Consider the following 9,890-nt stretch of genomic DNA (forward strand, 5'->3'; position numbering starts at 1 on the left):
TGTTGCTTAGATTAGGTAATTTTATTTTATGTTTAAGCTTTTTACTTTTCGAAAATTTTTCAAAAATACAAAAAAATATTTCTATTTTATTCTTCAGAGTTTTTAAGAATGGATTCTTGAGTTTTATGATGATTTGTTGAAGTATGGCTGGTTGTGAAGCCATGTTTAATCCTTTGGACCGAGGTTTCAACTTATCATCACAAGAGCTTGTTGATTTCTATCAATTTTGCTGTTGTGAGCTATGATCTGCTAAAGCTTGACTGGCTATTGGCCATGTCTAGTGTTTTGGACCGGAGCTTTCACTGAAAGGTTGGCTGGCTGTGAAGCCATGTCTAATTCCTGGACCGGAGTCTTAGACTAGCATTGCAATGATTCCTGGAATTCTCATTAAGAATTTTGAACCCTTGTTTTTTCTTTTCCACTCAATTTTTGAAAAAGCACAAAAAAATTTATAAAATCTTAAAATCAAAAATATTTTTATGTTTCTTGTTTGAGTCTAGTGTCTAATTTTAAGTTTGGTGTCAATTGCATGTCTTTATTCTTCTAATTTTCGAAAATTACATGCATTATGTTCTTCATTGATCTTCAAGTTGTTCTTGATGATTTCCTTGCTCTGATCTTTAAATTCTCTTGTCTTGAGTGTTTTGTTGTTTCTCATATGCATTCTCAATTTGTTAGTGTCAATAGTATACAAACTTCTAAGTTTGGTGTCTTGCATGCATTGTTTATTTGATCTTAGTTTCATTTTGATTATTCCTCATCATTAAAAATTCAAAAAAAAATTTAATTTGTGTCTTTTCAAGTCAATAATACAGAGAATTGAAGATTCAGAACATGCAGCAAATGAATTACATAGAAAAAGCTGGGCTTTCAAAACGCCCAGTGAAGAAGGAAAACTGGCGTTTAAATGCCATCCAGGGTACCTGGTTGGGAGTTTAACGCCCAAAAGGGTAGCATTTTGGGCGTTAAACGCCAGAATGGATACCATTCTGGGCGTTTAACGCCAGGATGATACAAGAGGAAAGATTTTGTTTTTAATTCAAATTTTTTTCAAGCTTTCATAATTTTTCAAAATCAAATCTTTTTTAAAACCATAACTTTTCAATCATATCTTTTTAATCACATCTTTTTCAAAATAGTCTTCGATCATATCTTTTTGATTTCTAATTTCAAAATCTTTTTCAAAATCACTTTATTTCCTTCCCAACTTTAATTTTCGAAAATCATCAATCAAATTTTCAAAATTTATTTTAATTATTTTAAAATCTTTTACTTTAATTTCAAAAATTCTTCCCCTCTTCTCACATCCTTCTATTTATGGACTAACACTCCTCCTTAATGCACAATTCGAACTCTATCCCTCTTGATAAGTTTGAATTCTTCTACCTCCTCCTTCTATTCTTCTTTTCCTCTGACACCTCAAGGAATCTCTATCCTGTGACATAGAGGATTCCATACTTTCTTGTTCTCTTCTCTTTCATATGAGCAGGAGCAAGGACAAAAGCATTCTTGTTGAGGCTGATCCTGAACCTAAAAGGACCTTAAAGCGAAAGCTAAGAGAAGCTAAAACACTACTCTCTGGAGAGGACCTAATAGAAATCTTCAAACAAGAAGAAGACATGGCAGCCGAAAACAACAACAATGCCAACAATGCAAGGAAAGTGCTTGGTGACTTTACTGCACCTACTCCCGACTTCTATGGGAGAAGCATCTCTATCCTTGCCATTGGAGCAAACAACTTTGAGCTTAAGCCTCAATTAGTTTCTCTAATGCAACAGAACTGCAAGTTTCATGGACTTCCATTGGAAGATCCTCATCAGTTTTTAGCTGAATTCTTGCAAATCTGTGACACTGTTAAGTCCAATGGGGTTGACCCTGAGGTCTACGGACTTATGCTATTCCCTTTTGCTGTAAGAGACGGAGCTAGGATATGATTGGACTCACAACCTAAAGAAAGCCTGAACTCTTGGGAAAAGCTAGTCAATGCCTTCTTGGAAAAGTTCTTTCCACCTCAAAAATTGAGTAAGCATAGATTGGAAGTCCAAACCTTCAGACAGAAGGAAGGTGAATCCCTCTATGAAGCTTGGGAAAGATACAAACAATTGATCAGAAAGTGTCATCCTAACATGCTTTCTGAATGGAGCATCATAGGTATCTTCTATGATGGTCTGTCTGAACTGTCCAAGATGTCATTAGACAGCTCTGCTGGAGGATCTCTTCATCTGAAGAAGACGCCTGCAGAAGCTCAAGAACTCATTGAAATGGTTACAAATAACCAATTCATATACACTTCTGAAAGGAATTCTGTGAACAATGGGACGAATCAGAAGAAAGGAGTTCTTGAGATTGATACTCTGAATGCCATATTGGCTCAGAACAAAATATTGACTCAGAAAGTCAATATGATTTTTCAAAGTCTGTCTGGAATGCAAGCTGCACCAGGCAGTACTAAGGACGCTTCATCTGAAGAAGAAGCTTATGATCCTGAGAACCCATCAATGGAAGAGGTGAATTACATGGGAGAACCCTATGGAAACATCTATAATCCTTTATGGAGAAATCATCCACATCTCTCATGGAAGGATCAACAGAGACCTCAACAAGGTTTCAACAACAATAATGGTGGAAGAAACAGGTTTAGCAATGGCATGCCTTTTCCATCATCTTCTCAACAACAGACAGAGAATTCTAAGCAGAGCTACCCTGACTTAGCAACCATGGTCTCTGATCTAATCAAATCCACTCAAAGTTTCATGACTGAAACAAGGTCCTCCATTAGAAACTTGGAGGCACAAGTGGGTCAGCTGAGTAAGAAAGTTACTAAACTCCCTCCTAGTACTCTTCCAAGCAATACAGAAGAGAATCCAAAAGGAGAGTGTAAGGCCATCAACATGGCCGAAATTGGAGAGGAGGAAGAGGCAGTGATCGCCACTAAGGAAGACTTCAATGGATGTCCAATGGCCTCCAATGAGTTCCCTAATGAGGAACCATGGGAATCTGAGGCTCACACTGAGACCATAGAGATTCCATTGGATTTACTTCTGCCATTCATGAGCTTTGATGAGTATTCTTCCTCTGAAGAGGACGAAGATGTCACTGAAGAGCAAGTTGCTAAGTACCTTGGAGCAATCATGAAGCTAAATGACAAGTTATTTGGTAATGAGACTTGGGAGGACGAACCCCCTTTGCTCACCAAAGAACTGGATGACTTGACTAGGCAGAGATTACCTCAAAAGAGACAGGACCCTGGGAAGTTCTCAATACCTTGTACATTAGGCACCATGACCTTCGAGAAGGCTCTGTGTGACCTAGGGTCAAGCATAAACCTCATGCCTCTCTCTGTAATGGAGAAGCTAGGGATCTTTGAGGTACAAGCTGCAAGAATCTCACTAGAGATGGCAGACAATTCAAGAAAACAAGCTTATGGACTTGTAGAGGATGTTCTGGTAAAGGTTGAAGACCATTACATCCCTGCTGATTTCATAGTCCTAGAGACTGGGAAGTGCATGAATGAATCCATCATCCTTGGCAGACCCTTCCTAGCCACAGCAAAGGCTGTGATTGATGTTGACAGAGGAGAATTGATCATTCAAGTGAATGAAGAATCCTTTGTGTTTAAGGCTCAAGGATATCCCTCTGTAACCATGGAGAGGAAGCATGAAGAGCTTCTCTCAAAATAGAGTCAAACAGAGCCCCCACAGTCAAACTCTAAGTTTGGTGTTGGAAGGCCACAACCAAATTCTAAGTTTGGTGTTGAACCCCCACATTCAAACTCTAAGTTTGGTGTTGGGAGGTTCCAACATTACTCTGAAAATCTGTGAGGCTCCATGAGGGCCCACTGTCAAGCTACTGACATTAAAGAAGTGCTTGTTAGGAGGCAACCCAATGTTATATTTATCTATTTTTCATTGTTATTTTATGTTTTCTATAGGTTAATGATTATGTGAAGTCACAAAAATAATTGAAAAAGCAAAAACAGAATGAAAAATAGAAAGAAAAATAGCACACCCTGGAGGAAAAGCTTGCTGGCATTTAAACGCCAGTAAGGGCAGCAAATGGGCGTTTAACGCCCAGTCTGGCACCATTCTGGGCGTTTAACGCCAGAAAGGGGCACCAGACTGGCGTTTAACGCCAGAAAAGGGCAGCAGCCCGGCGTTTAACGCCAGGATTGGCAGAAAGGGCGTTTTACACACCACTTGGTGCAGGGATGAGCTATCCTTGACACCTCAGGATCTGTGGACCCCACAAGATCCCCACCTACCCCACCACTCTCTCTCTTCTTCACCCATTCACTAATCACCTCAATACCTCTTCCCCAAAAAAACCCCCTCACCTATCAAATCCCACCATTCTCTTCACCACTCACATCCATCCAAATTCAAACCACTCTCCCTCCCAAACCCACCCATAATGGCCGAACTCTACCCCTCTCTCCACCCCTATATAAACCCTACTTCACTCTTTCATTTTCACACAACCTAAACACTACTTCTCCCCCTCAGCCAAACCACAAAGCCCCCTCCATCTCCTCTATTTCCTCATCTTCTACTCTTTTCTTTCCTCTTTCGCTCGAGGACGAGTAAACCTTCTACGTTTGGTGTGGTAAAAGCGTTGCTTTGTGTTTTTCCATAACCATTTATGGAACCTAAGGCCGGAGAAACCTCTAGAAAGAGGAAAGGGAAGGCAAAAGCTTCCACCTCCGAGTCATGGGAGATGGAGAGATTCATCTCAAGGGTGCATCAAGACCACTTCTATGAAGTTGTGGCCATGAAGAAGGTGATCCCCGAGGTCCCTTTCAAACTCAAAAAGAGTGAATATCCAGAGATCCGACATGAGATCCGAAGAAGAGGTTGGGAAGTTCTTACCAACCCCATTCAACAAGTCGGAATCTTAATGGTTCAAGAGTTCTATGCCAATGCATGGATCACCAAGAACCATGATCAAAGTGTGAACCCGGACCCAAAGAATTGGCTTACAATGGTTCGGGGGAAATGCTTAGATTTTAGTCTGGAAAATGTAAGGCTGGCATTCAACTTGCCCATGATGCAAGGAGATGAACACCCCTACACTAGAAGGGTCAACTTTGATCAAAGGTTGGACCAAGTCCTCATAGACATTTGTGAAGAGGGCGCTCAATGGAAGAGAGATTCAAGAGGGAAGCCGATTCAACTGAGAAGGTATGACCTCAAGCCCGTGGCTAGGGGATGGTTGGAGTTTATCCAATGCTCAATCATTCCCACTAGCAACCGGTCCGAAGCTACTATAGACCGGGCTATCATGATTCATAGCATCATGATTGGAGAGGAAGTAGAAGTTCATGAGGTTATATCCCAAGAACTTTATAAGGTGGCGGACAAGTCTTCTACCTTGGCAAGGTTAGCCTTCCCTCATCTCATTTGTCACCTCTGTAATTCAGTTGGAATTAACATAGAGGGAGACATCCTCATTGATGAGGACAAGCCCATCACTAAGAAGAAGATGGAGCAAACAAGAGATCCCACTCATGGACATGAGGAAATTCCTCATCATGAAATCCCTGAGATGCCTCAAGGGATGCACTTTCCTCCACAAAACTATTGGGAGCAAATCAACACCTCCCTAGGAGAATTGAGTTCCAACATGGGACAACTAAGAGTGGAGCACCAAGAACATTCCATCCTCCTCCATGAAATTAGAGAAGATCAAAGAATCATGAGAGAGGAGCAACAAAGGCAAGGAAGAGACATTGAGGAGCTCAAGCACTCCATAAGATCTTCAAGAGGAAGAACAAGCCGCCATCACTAAGGTAGACCCGTTCTTTAATCTCCTTGTTCTTTATTCTTCTATTTTTTGAAAATTATGCTTTATGTTTTATTTATGTTTGTGTCTTATGATCATTAGTGTCTTAGTGTCTATGCCTTAAAGTTGTGAATGTCCTATGAATCCATCACCTTTCTTAAATGAAAAATGTTCTTAATTGAAAAAGAGAAGAATTGCATGAATTTTGAATTTTATAACAAATTAATTATTTTGATGTAGTGGCAATACTTTTGATTTATGAATGTATGCTTGAACAGTGCATATGTCTTTTGAATTTATTGTTCATGAATGTTAAAATTGTTGGCTCTTGAAAGAATGATGAAAAAGGAGACATGTTATTGAGGATATGAAGAATCATAAAAATGATTCTTGAAGCAAGAAAAAGCAGTGAATTCAAAAAAAAAAAAAGAAAAGAGCAAGCAAAAAAAAATCCAATAGCCCTTTAAACCAAAAGGCAAGGATAATAAAAAGGATCCAAGGCTTTGAGCATCAGTGGATAGGAGGGCCTACAGGAATAACATCCTGGCCTAAGCGACTAAACCAAGCTGTCCCTAACCATGTGCTTGTGGCGTGAAGGTGTCAAGTAAAAACTTGAGACTGAGCGGTTAAAGTCGTGATCCGAAGCAAAAAGAGTGTGTTTAAGAACCCTGGACACCTCTAATTGGGGACTCTAGCAAAGCTGAGTCACAATCTGAAAAGGTTCACCCAGTTATGTGTCTGTGGCATGGATGTATCCGGTGATAATATTGGAAAACAGAGTGCTTTGGGCCACGGCCAAGACTCATAAAGTAGTTGTGTTCAAGAATCATCATACTTAACTAGGAGAATCAATAACACTATCCGGATTCTGAGTTCCTATAGAAGCCAATCATTCTGAACTTTAAAGGATAAAGTGAGATGCCAAAACTGTTCAGAGGCAAAAAGCAAAAAGCCCCGCTCATCTAATTAATACTGATCTTCATAGATTTTTTTGGAATTCATTATATATTCTCTTCTTTTTATCCTATTGATTTTCAGTTTCTTGGGAACAAGCAACAATTTAAGTTTGGTGTTGTTATGAGCGGAAAATTTATACGCTTTTTGGCATTGTTTTTAGTATGCTTTTAGTATGTTTTAGTTAGTTTTCATTATATTTTTATTAGTTTTTATTTAAAATTCACTTTTCTGGACTTTACTATGAGTTTGTGTGTTTTTCTGTGATTTCAGGTATTTTCTGGCTGAAATTGAGGGACCTGAGCAAAAATCTGATTCAGAGGCTGAAAAGGACTGCAGATGCTGTTGGATTCTGACCTCCCTGCACTCGAAGTAGATTTTTTTGAGCTACAGAATCCTAATTGGCACGCTCTCAATTTCGTTGGAAAGTAAACATCCAGGGCTTTCCAGCAATATATAATAGTCCAGACTTTGCCCAAGATTTGATGGCCCAAACAGGCCTTCCAAGTCAGCTTCAGAATTCCCGGCGTTAAACGCCGGAACTGGCACAAAAGTGGGAGTTAAACGCCCAAACTGGCACAAAAGCTGGCGTTTAACTCCAAGAAAAGTCTCGACGCATGAAAGCTTCAATGCTCAGCCCAAGCACACCCCAAGTGGGCTCGGAAGTGGATTTTTACGTCATTTACTCATTTTTGTAGACCCTAAGCTACTAGTTCTCTATAAATAGGACCTTTTGCTATTGTATTTTCATCTTTGGACGCCTAGTTCTTAGATCATGGGGGCTGGCCTCTCGGCCATGCCTAGACCTTGTTCTTATGTATTTTCAACGGTAGAGTTTCTACACACCATAGATTAAGGTGTGGAGCTCTGCTGTACCTCGAGTATCAATGCAATTACTACTATTTTCCATTCAATTCAGCTTATTCTTGTTCTAAGATATTCATTCGCACTCAAGAACTTGATGAATGTGATGATTATGTGACGCTCATCATCATTCTCACTTATGAACGTGTGCCTGACAACCACTTCCGTTCTACATGCAAACAAGGCTTGAGTGGATATATCTTGGATTCCTTAATCAGAATCTTCGTGGTATAAGCTAGAATCCATTGGCGGCCATTCTTGAGAATCCGGAAGGTCTAAACCTTATCTGTGGTATTCTAAGTAGGATTCAGGGATTGAATGACTGTGACGAGCTTCAAACTCGCGATTGTGGGGCGTTAGTGACAGATGCAAAAAAATCACTGGATTCTATTTCGACATGATCGAGAACCGACAGATGAATAGCCGTGCTGTGACAGAGCGCGTTGAACATTTTCACTGAGAGGACAGGACTGTAGCCATTGACAACGGTGATGCCCAACATACAGCTTGCCATGAAAAGGAGTAAGAAGGATTTGATGAAGACAGTAGGAAAGCAGAGAGACGGAAGGGACAAAGCATCTCCATACACTTATCTAAAATTCTCACCAATGAATTACATAAGTATCTCTATCTTTATTTTATGTTTTATTTATCTTTTAATCATTAATCCTCCATAACCATTTGAATCTGCCTGATTGAGATTTACAAGATGACCATAGCTTGTTTCATACCAATAATCTCCGTGGGATCGACCCTTACTCGCGTAAGGTTTATTACTTGGATGACCCAGTGCACTTGCTGGTTAGTTGTGCGAAGTTGTGATAAAGAGTTGAGATTGCAATTGAGCGTACCATGTTGATGGCACCATTGATGATCACAATTTCGTGCACCAGTGGTCGATTGTCGGGTTAGGACTATGCTTACAACGCCAACTCTAATTTGTGGAAAATTCCTAACCTATGCAATTTGGCCATTGTCACTCTCCTTTTGATATGGACACAGATTCGAGGATGAATCTTTTTGAGAAAAGAGGGAATGATACATGCTAAGAAAGACAACAGGGGCATTCTAAGGTAAAAGGGCAGAATAAAAATTTCACACTTCCAGAGAGTCCCATCACTAGAACACGTGCAAAAGAACTCAAGGAGAGCTTTGGAAACTTGGCAGCACTTATGCATAAGGAGTTTCATCAAGTTCTAGACAAGGAAGAATGGGCATGACCCATTGGGCTAAGTCAGGATAGCAAGAAGTCCAATAATGCTTTTCAAATTCATTGGGAACCATAATTTATCATTAAATTTTGAAAATTTAGGCCTCTGTTTTAGTTTATTTTGCGGTTAGAGTTTGTTAGAAGATTTGTACTATTTACACAACTTTTGATGAATAAAGTTTCCGTTGCTTTTAGCACGTTTTTATTGTATACTTAAATGAGGTGAGTGATTTGCTTTACTTGTTGCATGAAGAAAATTGAAGGATCCAACACTAAGGTGATCTACGTGGTGGTTCTGTTTAGTTTTCATCCCTCTGATCTAGGTTGTTAAGGACAGGTTCTTTGAAGGTCAAGTAGGGAGCTCTTTCTGGTGACCTAGGTTACTAAGAACAGGTTTCTTAGAGGTCTAGTAAGAAAAACCCCACTTATCTATCTTTTTATGTTTCTGCTGTGTTCTTTTGGGTATGCCCTTTACTAAATATTCCTATTTATTGTGATAAAACCCTAATCCCCAATCAATTTCTTATCATTTCATCATCATCACATGTTGATCCTAAATATTTAGCCATTATTCATCCTAATGATCCTCTGAATATCATTACTAATGTTCAATCTTCTCATGAAATGCCCTCCTCCACTACTCAGGTTGATTATCACATTGACCAACAAGATCTTATCCCTTCCTCATATCATTCTCCTAATATAGAATCTCTAGATTTACCTCCCCGTCGTCCTCCTAACACTATTCCCATCTCAGGTATTGAAATAGTTTTGCATCCACCAACCCCTACCCTCTACAAATAATCATCTGAGGATAACTATATCTAAATCTGGTTCTAACAAGCCATCTGTTCTTCTTTCATCCTCAACCAGTCTTGATCTTGTTTAAAATTCTCCTAGAATAATTTCTTAGGCTATGCAATCTCCTCATTGGCTTCAAGCCATGCAGGAAGAACATAATGCATTATTAGTTAATAAGACCTAACATTTTGTTCATCTACCACCTAATGCACCTATTATTAGCTGCAAGTGAATGTATACAATCAAACAAGGTCTTGATAATTTTATCTAGAAATATAAGACC

General features: G+C 39.4%; 1 non-coding gene across 1 annotated transcript; it reads right to left on the reverse strand.

The window, feature by feature from the left end:
* Positions 1 to 2,024: 2,024 nt before the first annotated feature.
* On the reverse strand, positions 2,025 to 2,128 carry LOC112804346 (small nucleolar RNA R71). Its single transcript, XR_003202955.1, has one exon. It is a non-coding gene; the product is annotated as a small nucleolar RNA R71 (small nucleolar RNA).
* Positions 2,129 to 9,890: the final 7,762 nt, after the last annotated feature.

Source organism: Arachis hypogaea, chromosome 5 (genome assembly GCF_003086295.3).
Source record: "Arachis hypogaea cultivar Tifrunner chromosome 5, arahy.Tifrunner.gnm2.J5K5, whole genome shotgun sequence".
NCBI classification, from domain to species: domain Eukaryota; kingdom Viridiplantae; phylum Streptophyta; class Magnoliopsida; order Fabales; family Fabaceae; genus Arachis; species Arachis hypogaea.